Genomic DNA, 12122 nt, shown 5'->3' with positions numbered 1-12122 from the left:
ATCAATCCCAGTATAAACCAGTCTGTAACAGCTTTTAATCCCAGTATAAACCAGTCTGTAGCAGCTTTTAATCCCAGTATAAACCAGTCTGTAACAGCTTTTAATCCCAGTATAAACCAGTCTGTAGCAGCTTTTTAATCCCAGTATAAACCAGTCTGTAGCAGCTTTTAATCCCAGTATAAACCAGTCTGTAACAGCTTTTAATCCCAGTATAAACCAGTCTGTAGCAGCTTTTAATCCCAGTATAAACCAGTCTGTAACAGCTTTTAATCCCAGTATAAACCAGTCTGTAGCAGCTTTTAATCCCAGTATAAACCAGTCTGTAACAGCTTTTAATCCCAGTATAAACCAGTCTGTAGCAGCTTTTAATCCCAGTATAAACCAGTCTGTAGCAGCTTTTAATCCCAGTATAAACCAGTCTGTAACAGCTTTTAATCCCAGTATAAACCAGTCTGTAACAGCTTTTAATCCCAGTATAAACCAGTCTGTAGCAGCTTTTAATCCCAGTATAAACCAGTCTGTAACAGCTTTTAATCCCAGTATAAACCAGTCTGTAGCAGCTTTTAATCCCAGTATAAACCAGTCTGTAGCAGCTTTTAATCCCAGTATAAACCAGTCTGTAGCAGCTTTTAATCCCAGTATAAACCAGTCTGTAGCAGCTTTTAATCCCAGTATAAACCAGTCTGTAACAGCTTTTAATCCCAGTATAAACCAGTGCTGTAGCAGCTTTTAATCCCAGTATAAACCAGTCTGTAACAGCTTTTAATCCCAGTATAAACCAGTCTGTAACAGCTTTTAATCCCAGTATAAACCAGTCTGTAGCAGCTTTTAATCCCAGTATAAACCAGTCTGTAGCAGCTTTTAATCCCAGTATAAACCAGTCTGTAGCAGCTTTTAATCCCAGTATAAACCAGTGTGTAACAGCTTTTAATCCCAGTATAAACCAGTCTGTAGCAGCTTTTAATCCCAGTATAAACCAGTCTGTAGCAGCTTTTAATCCCAGTATAAACCAGTGTGTAACAGCTTTTAATCCCAGTATAAACCAGTCTGTAACAGCTTTTAATCCCAGTATAAACCAGTCTGTAGCAGCTTTTAATCCCAGTATAAACCAGTCTGTAGCAGCTTTTAATCCCAGTATAAACCAGTCTGTAACAGCTTTTAATCCCAGTATAAACCAGTCTGTAGCAGCTTTTAATCCCAGTATAAACCAGTCTGCAACAGCTTTTAATCCCAGTATAAACCAGTCTGTAGCAGCTTTTAATCCCAGTATAAACCAGTCTGTAGCAGCTTTTAATCCCAGTATAAACCAGTCTGTAACAGCTTTTAATCCCAGTATAAACCAGTCTGTAGCAGCTTTTAATCCCAGTATAAACCAGTCTGTAACAGCTTTTAATCCCAGTATAAACCAGTCTGTAGCAGCTTTTAATCCCAGTATAAACCAGTCTGTAACAGCTTTTAATCCCAGTATAAACCATTCTGTAGCAGCTTTTAATCCCAGTATAAACCAGTCTGTAACAGCTTTTAATCCCAGTATAAACCAGTCTGTAACAGCTTTTAATCCCAGTATAAACCAGTCTGTAGCAGCTTTTAATCCCAGTATAAACCAGTCTGTAACAGCTTTTAATCCCAGTATAAACCAGTCTGTAGCAGCTTTTAATCCCAGTATAAACCAGTCTGTAGCAGCTTTTAATCCCAGTATAAACCAGTCTGTAACAGCTTTTAATCCCAGTATAAACCAGTCTGTAACAGCTTTTAATCCCAGTATAAACCAGTCTGTAGCAGCTTTTAATCCCAGTATAAACCAGTCTGTAACAGCTTTTAATCCCAGTATAAACCAGTCTGTAAGCAGCTTTTAATCCCAGTATAAACCAGTCTGTAGCAGCTTTTAATCCCAGTATAAACCAGTCTGTAGCAGCTTTTAATCCCAGTATAAACCAGTCTGTAGCAGCTTTTAATCCCAGTATAAACCAGTCTGTAACAGCTTTTAATCCCAGTATAAACCAGTGTGTAGCAGCTTTTAATCCCAGTATAAACCAGTCTGTAACAGCTTTTAATCCCAGTATAAACCAGTCTGTAACAGCTTTTAATCCCAGTATAAACCAGTCTGTAGCAGCTTTTAATCCCAGTATAAACCAGTCTGTAACAGCTTTTAATCCCAGTATAAACCAGTCTGTAACAGCTTTTAGTCCCAGTATACACCAGTCTGTAACAGCTTTTAATCCCACTATAAACCAGTCTGTAGCAGCTTTTAGTCCCAGTATAAACCAGTCTGTAGCAGCTTTTAATCCCAGTATAAACCAGTCTGTAGCAGCTTTTAATCCCAGTATAAACCAGTCTGCAACACCTTTTAATCCCAGTATAAACCAGTCTGTAACAGCTTTTAATCCCACTATAAACCAGTCTGTAACAGCTTTTAATCCCAGTATAAACCAGTGTGTAGCAGCTTTTAATCCCAGTATAAACCAGTCTGTAACAGCTTTTAATCCCAGTAGAAACCAGTCTGTAGCAGCTTTTAATCCCAGTATAAGCCAGTCTGTAACAGCTTTTAATCCCAGTATAAACCAGTCTGTAGCAGCTTTTAATCCCAGTATAAACCAGTCTGTAGCAGCTTTTAATCCCAGTATAAACCAGTGTGTAGCAGCTTTTAGTCCCAGTATAAACCAGTCTGTAACAGCTTTTAATCCCAGTATAAACCAGTCTGTAGCAGCTTTTAATCCCACTATAAACCAGTCTGTAACAGCTTTTAATCCCAGTATAAACCAGTGTGTAGCAGCTTTTAATCCCAGTATAAACCAGTCTGTAACAGCTTTTAATCCCAGTAGAAACCAGTCTGTAGCAGCTTTTAATCCCAGTATAAGCCAGTCTGTAACAGCTTTTAATCCCAGTATAAACCAGTCTGTAGCAGCTTTTAATCCCAGTATAAACCAGTCTGTAGCAGCTTTTAATCCCAGTATAAACCAGTGTGTAGCAGCTTTTAGTCCCAGTATAAACCAGTCTGTAACAGCTTTTAATCCCAGTATAAACCAGTCTGTAGCAGCTTTTAATCCCAGTATAAACCAGTCTGTAGCAGCTTTTAATCCAGTATAAACCAGTCTGTAGCAGCTTTTAATCCCAGTATAAACCAGTCTGCAACAGCTTTTAATCCCAGTATAAACCAGTCTGTAAGCAGCTTTTAATCCCAGCTATAAACCAGTCTGTAACAGCTTTTAATCCCAGTATAAACCAGTGTGTAGCAGCTTTTAATCCCAGTATAAACCAGTCTGTAACAGCTTTTAATCCCAGTATAAACCAGTCTGTAGCAGCTTTTAATCCCAGTATAAACCAGTCTGTAACAGCTTTTAATCCCAGTATAAACCAGTCTGTAACAGCTTTTAATCCCAGTATAAACCAGTCTGTAGCAGCTTTTAATCCCAGTATAAACCAGTCTGTAGCAGCTTTTAATCCCAGTATAAACCAGTCTGTAGCAGCTTTTAATCCCAGTATAAACCAGTCTGTAGCAGCTTTTAATCCCAGTATAAACCAGTCTGTAGCAGCTTTTAATCCCAGTATAAACCAGTCTGTAACAGCTTTTAATCCCAGTATAAACCAGTCTGTAAGCAGCTTTTAATCCCAGTATAAACCAGTCTGTAACAGCTTTTAATCCCAGTATAAACCAGTCTGTAGCAGCTTTTAATCCCAGTATAAACCAGTCTGTAGCAGCTTTTAATCCCAGTATAAACCAGTCTGTAACAGCTTTTAATCCCAGTATAAACCAGTGTGTAGCAGCTTTTAATCCCAGTATAAACCAGTCTGTAACAGCTTTTAATCCCAGTATAAACCAGTCTGTAACAGCTTTTAATCCCAGTATAAACCAGTCTGTAGCAGCTTTTAATCCCAGTATAAACCAGTCTGTAACAGCTTTTAATCCCAGTATAAACCAGTCTGTAACAGCTTTTAGTCCCAGTATAACCAGTCTGTAACAGCTTTTAATCCCACTATAAACCAGTCTGTAGCAGCTTTTAGTCCCAGTATAAACCAGTCTGTAGCAGCTTTTAATCCCAGTATAAACCAGTCTGTAGCAGCTTTTAATCCCAGTATAAACCAGTCTGCAACACCTTTTAATCCCAGTATAAACCAGTCTGTAACAGCTTTTAATCCCACTATAAACCAGTCTGTAACAGCTTTTAATCCCAGTATAAACCAGTGTGTAGCAGCTTTTAATCCCAGTATAAACCAGTCTGTAACAGCTTTTAATCCCAGTAGAAACCAGTCTGTAGCAGCTTTTAATCCCAGTATAAGCCAGTCTGTAACAGCTTTTAATCCCAGTATAAACCAGTCTGTAGCAGCTTTTAATCCCAGTATAAACCAGTCTGTAGCAGCTTTTAATCCCAGTATAAACCAGTCTGTAGCAGCTTTTAGTCCCAGTATAAACCAGTCTGTAACAGCTTTTAATCCCAGTATAAACCAGTCTGTAGCAGCTTTTAATCCCAGTATAAACCAGTCTGTAACAGCTTTTAATCCCAGTATAAACCAGTGTGTAACAGCTTTTAATCCCAGTATAAACCAGTCTGTAACAGCTTTTAATCCCAGTATAAACCAGTCTGTAGCAGCTTTTAATCCCAGTATAAACCAGTCTGTAACAGCTTTTAATCCCAGTATAAACCAGTCTGTAGCAGCTTTTAATCCCAGTATAAACCAGTCTGTAGCAGCTTTTAATCCCAGTATAAACCAGTGTGTAGCAGCTTTTAATCCCAGTATAAACCAGTCTGTAACAGCTTTTAATCCCAGTATAAACCAGTCTGTAGCAGCTTTTAATCCCAATATAAACCAGTCTGTAGCAGCTTTTAATCCCAGTATAAACCAGTGTGTAACAGCTTTTAATCCCAGTATAAACCAGTGTGTAACAGTTTTTAATCCCAGTATAAACCAGTCTGTAGCAGCTTTTAATCCCAGTATAAACCAGTCTGTAACAGCTTTTAATCCCAGTATAAACCAGTCTGTAGCAGCTTTTAATCCCAGTATAAACCAGTCTGTAGCAGCTTTTAATCCCAGTATAAACCAGTCTGTAGCAGCTTTTAATCCCAGTATAAACCAGTCTGTAGCAGCTTTTAATCCCAGTATAAACCAGTCTGTAACAGCTTTTAATCCCAGTATAAACCAGTCTGTAGCAGCTTTTAATCCCAGTATAAACCAGTCTGTAGCAGCTTTTAATCCCAGTATAAACCAGTGCTGTAACAGCTTTTAATCCCAGTATAAACCAGTCTGTAGCAGTTTTTAATCCCAGTATAAACCAGTGTGTAGCAGCTTTTAATCCCAGTATAAACCAGTGTGTAACAGCTTTTAATCCCAGTATGAACCAGTCTGCAACAGCTTTTAATCCCAGTATAAACCAGTGTGTAGCAGCTTTTAATCGCAGTATAAACCAGTCTGTAACAGCTTTTAATCCCAGTATAAACCAGTCTGTAGCAGCTTTTAATCCCAGTATAAACCAGTCTGTAACAGCTTTTAATCCCAGTATAAACCAGTCTGTAACAGCTTTTAGTCCCAGTATAAACCAGTCTGTAACAGCTTTTAATCCCACTATAAACCAGTCTGTAGCAGCTTTTAGTCCCAGTATAAACCAGTCTGTAGCAGCTTTTAATCCCAGTATAAACCAGTCTGTAGCAGCTTTTAATCCCAGTATAAACCAGTCTGCAACACCTTTTAATCCCAGTATAAACCAGTCTGTAACAGCTTTTAATCCCACTATAAACCAGTCTGTAACAGCTTTTAATCCCAGTATAAACCAGTGTGTAGCAGCTTTTAATTCCAGTATAAACCAGTCTGTAGCAGCTTTTAATCCCAGTATAAACCAGTCTGCAACACCTTTTAATCCCAGTATAAACCAGTCTGTAACAGCTTTTAATCCCACTATAAACCAGTCTGTAACAGCTTTTAATCCCAGTATAAACCAGTGTGTAGCAGCTTTTAATCCCAGTATAAACCAGTCTGTAACAGCTTTTAATCCCAGTAGAAACCAGTCTGTAGCAGCTTTTAATCCCAGTATAAGCCAGTCTGTAACAGCTTTTAATCCCAGTATAAACCAGTCTGTAGCAGCTTTTAATCCCAGTATAAACCAGTCTGTAGCAGCTTTTAATCCCAGTATAAACCAGTGTGTAGCAGCTTTTAGTCCCAGTATAAACCAGTCTGTAACAGCTTTTAATCCCAGTATAAACCAGTCTGTAGCAGCTTTTAATCCCAATATAAACCAGTCTGTAGCAGCTTTTAATCCCAGTATAAACCAGTGTGTAACAGCTTTTAATCCCAGTATAAACCAGTGTGTAACAGTTTTTAATCCCAGTATAAACCAGTCTGTAGCAGCTTTTAATCCCAGTATGAACCAGTCTGTAACAGCTTTTAATCCCAGTATAAACCAGTCTGTAGCAGCTTTTAATCCCAGTATAAACCAGTCTGTAGCAGCTTTTAGTCCCAGTATAAACCAGTCTGTAGCAGCTTTTAATCCCAGTATAAACCAGTCTGTAACAGCTTTTAATCCCAGTATAAACCAGTCTGTAGCAGCTTTTAATCCCAGTATAAACCAGTCTGTAGCAGCTTTTAATCCCAGTATAAACCAGTCTGTAACAGCTTTTAATCCCAGTATAAACCAGTCTGTAGCAGCTTTTAATCCCAGTATAAACCAGTCTGTAGCAGCTTTTAATCCCAGTATAACCAGTCTGTAACAGCTTTTAATCCCAGTATAAACCAGTCTGTAGCAGCTTTTAATCCCAGTATAAACCAGTCTGTAGCAGCTTTTTAGTCCCAGTATAAACCAGTCTGTAGCAGCTTTTAATCCCAGTATAAACCAGTCTGTAGCAGCTTTTAATCCCAGTATAAACCAGTCTGTAGCAGCTTTTAATCCCAGTATAAACCAGTCTGTAGCAGCTTTTAATCCCAGTATAAACCAGTCTGTAACAGCTTTTAATCCCAGTATAAACCAGTCTGTAGCAGCTTTTAATCCCAGTATAAACCAGTCTGTAGCAGCTTTTAATCCCAGTATAAACCAGTCTGTAACAGCTTTTAATCCCAGTATAAACCAGTCTGTAACAGCTTTTAATCCCACTATAAACCAGTCTGTAACAGCTTTTAATCCCAGTATAAACCAGTGTGTAGCAGCTTTTAATCCCAGTATAAACCAGTCTGTAACAGCTTTTAATCCCAGTAGAAACCAGTCTGTAGCAGCTTTTAATCCCAGTATAAGCCAGTCTGTAACAGCTTTTAATCCCAGTATAAACCAGTCTGTAGCAGCTTTTAATCCCAGTATAAACCAGTGTGTAGCAGCTTTTAGTCCCAGTATAAACCAGTCTGTAACAGCTTTTAATCCCAGTATAAACCAGTCTGTAGCAGCTTTTAATCCCAATATAAACCAGTCTGTAACAGCTTTTAATCCCACTATAAACCAGTGTGTAACAGCTTTTAATCCCAGTATAAACCAGTGTGTAACAGTTTTTAATCCCAGTATAAACCAGTCTGTAGCAGCTTTTAATCCCAGTATGAACCAGTCTGTAACAGCTTTTAATCCCAGTATAAACCAGTCTGTAGCAGCTTTTAATCCCAGTATAAACCAGTCTGTAGCAGCTTTTAGTCCCAGTATAAACCAGTCTGTAGCAGCTTTTAATCCCAGTATAAACCAGTCTGTAGCAGCTTTTAATCCCAGTATAAACCAGTCTGTAACAGCTTTTAATCCCAGTATAAACCAGTCTGTAGCAGCTTTTAATCCCAATATAAACCAGTCTGTAGCAGCTTTTAATCCCAGTATAAACCAGTGTGTAACAGCTTTTAATCCCAGTATAAACCAGTCTGCAACAGCTTTTAATCCCAGTATAAACCAGTGTGTAGCAGCTTTTAATCCCAGTATAAACCAGTGTGTAGTTTAGCATAAATTTCTGGAGTAGAAAAATAAGAATATTCCGGGCGGGGTGGTTCAGTGGGTGGAGTCGTCTTGTTGTGGCCTGAAGCCTGTCGATTTCATGTCAAGGTCATCCTGAGGCAAGACACCGAACCCCAAGTTGCTCCTGATGGGTCGTGGTTGGCGTCTTGCATGGCAGCCTCCACCATCAGTGTGTGAATGTGTGTGTGTGAACGAGTGAATGTGATGTAGGATGTAAAGAACTTTATCAATACAAAATCTTTACAATTATTAGCAGAAAAATGCAAGTGGAGAGCAAAGAGTCAGCAGGGAGCAGAAACACCAAACGGATTTTATTACTAACAGTACAGTAGAAATAAAGTCCTCCTCCTCCTGAAGACCGGTTCTCCTCCTCCTGAAGACTGGTTCTCCTCCTCCTGACGACCGGTTCTCCTCCTCCTGACGACTGGTTCTCCTCCTGCTGACGACCGGTTCTCCTCCTCCTCCTGACGACCGGTTCTCCTCCTCCTGACGACCGGTTCTCCTCCTCCTCCTGACGACCGGTTCTCCTCCTCCTGACGACCGGTTCTTCTCCTCCTGACGACCGGTTCTCCTTCTCCTCCTGACAACCGGTTCTCCTTCTCCTCCTGACGACCAATTCTCCTCCTCGTGATGACTGGTTCTCCTCCTCTGTCCATGCTGCTCTGTCTCTGTCCAATATAATAAATCCAGTTTTTCTCTGACCCAGTTCTGCCCCAGATCCTGGTCCAGAACCATGGTTCTCCCTCACAGTGGACCTCCTATGGGTGGACCAGGACCCAGCGGAGTGGAAGCTGTTCCATTATTTTAGTAAATTGTACATGTGCCTGTAAAAACTACATCCAGCGAACAGCTGAAACCTCCAGTAAAATGTGATAAAGAGGTCACACAGACAGCAGGTGCTTGAAGAAGAGACTGATAAGACCAAGCTGAAGAGAAGAGAATTTTAAGAGATTAAAGTTATTCTGATCTGCTGAAGAAGTGTGTAAAATAAGTCGTCGTTAATTTGATGGCTAAACTTTGGCAGCAGGGAAAATCAGGATGCTGTGAGCCAGGGGGACAGAACGAGCAGGACCCTCATCAGCTGGAGCTCACATTTTTACATTACAGTCATTTAGCCGACGCTTTGGTCCAAAGCGACTTACCGTGGTCCAGCACTAGCATTACAGACCCAACTGGAGGGCGTTAATATTCGTCCCTGGGGGAGTCGAACTTGGGGCCCCCGCATGGGAGACAGACGCCCTGACAACATATTTGTCCATGTCAACATATCCAATGATAAGTAAACATGGCGAACACTGGGTGGGTGGTGTTGGGTGGAGGAAGGAGGGTGGCGGTGTATGGGGGTGGGTGAGTAGAGGATGGGGGTGTGGTTGCTGATGCCCTGGTTCCCGGGGAGCATGGCTGGAACATTGGGGTGGGTGCTGGCTTTATGGGGGACCTGGTCCTCCTGGGTGTTGTGCGGGCCTTCTGAATGGGGTGGCTGGGGCCTTCCTCTGCCACCTTCTGGGTGGGTGCCAGGTCCTCTTGGTGGTGGGGGGCTGTGGATTTATACACTAAGAGCTACTTTGGTTCAGGTTTTCTGTCTGTGTATGTTTTTGGTACTCTGGTTTTTGCTATGATACTTTTTTCTTCTACTCGTCTCTTGTAGGAACTCCTGATGGTTGTCTGCTTAGTTTACCTGTAAAAGCTGCAGGAAATCCTCTGTTGTGCTTCTGTACAGGTGTAGCAGCTGCTTGTCTGCTGTTTCTTGACTGACTGAAGGACCATTGCCTTCTAGCTATTCTATCTATCTTTTCATCTTTTTATCTCTTTAAAACGTACTAGTGGAGCAAATCAAATTCTGCCATCAATGGACAGGAAACTACAAGCATCCAGTCAGAAGGTGAGAAGCTCTTAGTCAGTTTTCCATCTACCAGGATATTAAAACAACCCTGGAGGATATAGGGAGGACAACAACCAGCCAGACAGGGCCCACTGGGCTGCAGAAGAAACTGAAACACAGGAAAAAACCTGACGGTGACTCTGAAACGACAGGGACAAAAGAGCTGTCGTCCTGCAGCTTGTTGCTCAGACGTGGCTAATACATCAGCTGCACGCCATCCGTCACGGGAAGCAAGTCCGAGACAGACGATCGCTCCAGAAAACTGCACCCAAACAGAAAAACAGCAGAGATACAGAGAGCTCACTCTGTCATGAAGCAGACGCCATTTCCTCCTCCACCTCTGCATGTAGAGGTGAGCATCAGAAGCTGCCGCCATGTTTGGTCTCAACACAACTAAGCTTCAACATTCTTCCATGCAAAACTTTATTTAAATGAATTTTTGTTACGTCATGTGTTTCTTCAGCTGTGTTTGATGGCTGTAAGTGTATAAAGACTGGCTGTGTAACGGACTGCGAAACAAGGAGGCGCCAGCTAAAACCTTGCCTGATGCACCACATCAGACAGGGTTCTGGTTCACACTGATAGTCCGCTGGACCCGCTTTAGTTGGGAGCTGCAACACTCACCCGGTCCAAGTTTGCTTTGTTTGTTCCCCTCCACCACATCCCGATTCAAGAATTACTGATTTTCAGTCGTAAAAACACACCAACAACGTACCCAGCTCATATAGCACCAATGTCTTATTATTATTTGAGATTTTAGACACATTCTTAATGACTTTTTAATCTGCAGCCTTTAGAAGTAAATGTGTGCCGTTGTTACGTCATGTTTAGTCCCTATATGATGTTCCATGTCCATGTATTATGTCATATTGCTGTTGTAAGTCCATCTTCCTGCCTGGGATTAAATGTGGAAGTCAGTCTTTGGCCAGTGTAAAGATCTGAGGACTGGAGTTCTAGGATCTACTTTCCTGGTCTTAGTGAGGACTGGAGTTCTAGGATCTACTTTCCTGGTCTTAGTGAGGACCGGAGTTCTAGGATCTACTTTCCTGGTCTTAGTGAGGACCGGAGTTCTAGGATCTACTTTCCTGGTCTTAGTAAGGACCGGAGTTCTAGGATCTACTTTCCTGGTCTTAGTGAGGACCGGAGTTCTAGGATCTACTTTCCTGGTCTTAGTGAGGACCGGAGTTCTAGGATCTACTTTCCTGGTCTTAGTGAGGACTGGAGTTCTAGGGTCTACTTTCCTGGTCTTAGTGAGGACTGGAGGTCTAGGATCTACTTTCCTGGTCTTAGTGAGGACTGGAGTTCTAGGGTCCACTCTCCTGGTCTTAGTGAGGACTGGAGGTCTAGGATCTACTTTCCTGGTCAAAGTGAGAACTGGAGCACCAGCGTTCTGGACTAACTGCAGGTGTCTGATGGACTTTTTAGGGAGACCTGTGAGGACAGCATTACAGTAGTCCAGTCTACTAAAGATAAATGTGAACCAGTTTTTCTAAATCCTGCTGAGTCATCTGGCCTTTAATCCTCCAGATGTTCTTTAAGTGATAACAGGCCGACTTCACAGCTGTTTTAATATAACTGCTAAAATCCAGGTCTGAGTCCAGGACTACTCCCAGGTTTCTGGCTTGGTTGGTAGTTTTGAACTTTGCTGTTTAAATCTAAAAACTGGCTTTTAATCTTTTTTCCTTTGGCTCCAAAATACTATTATTTCAGTTTAGTCTTCATTTAAATGAAGGAAGTTCTGGCCCATCCGATCTTAAATCTGATCCATCCAGTTGATCAGCATCTGGATCGGACTGTAGTCTCCTGGTGAGATGGTTATGTAGATGTGTGTGTCATCAGCATAACTGTGGACAGCGTGCAGCCAACACATGGATAGCTCCAGCAAACATCTGAGGAAGCACAGGTTTATCACAGAGAGTGTGCACGTCCGAGGCAACATCAGCGGCAGCCTGCGCTCAGTTCCTGTTGTCTGAAACAAGACTTCCAGGAACAGATCCAGACCTCCTTGTGTTGAGGGTCACATGGTTGGATGCCAGCCTGAGCTGGTTGGCAGAAGGTGGAGCTGGAGACAGATGGATGGACGAGAGGACGACAGAGATGGACAAATGAGAAGAAACTGAGACTGATGTCATCATGATAACATGAGCCCACAGGAGACAGGGAGGCGAAGTACACCCTGCATCATACGTGTGCACGTGCATGAGCATGTATGAGCATGCACAAGCTCATTTCTACTTCTCCATCTCACTACAAAGTTAAACTAAAACTGATTTATGAGGCATTTCCCTGGACAGGATATTACAGGTCTGGAGGGTGTGCACGCACACATGCACA

The sequence above is a fragment of the Melanotaenia boesemani genome, chromosome 17, assembly GCF_017639745.1.
Source record: "Melanotaenia boesemani isolate fMelBoe1 chromosome 17, fMelBoe1.pri, whole genome shotgun sequence".
Taxonomy (NCBI): Eukaryota; Metazoa; Chordata; class Actinopteri; order Atheriniformes; family Melanotaeniidae; genus Melanotaenia; species Melanotaenia boesemani.
Note: the sequence above shows the minus strand (reverse complement) of the source record.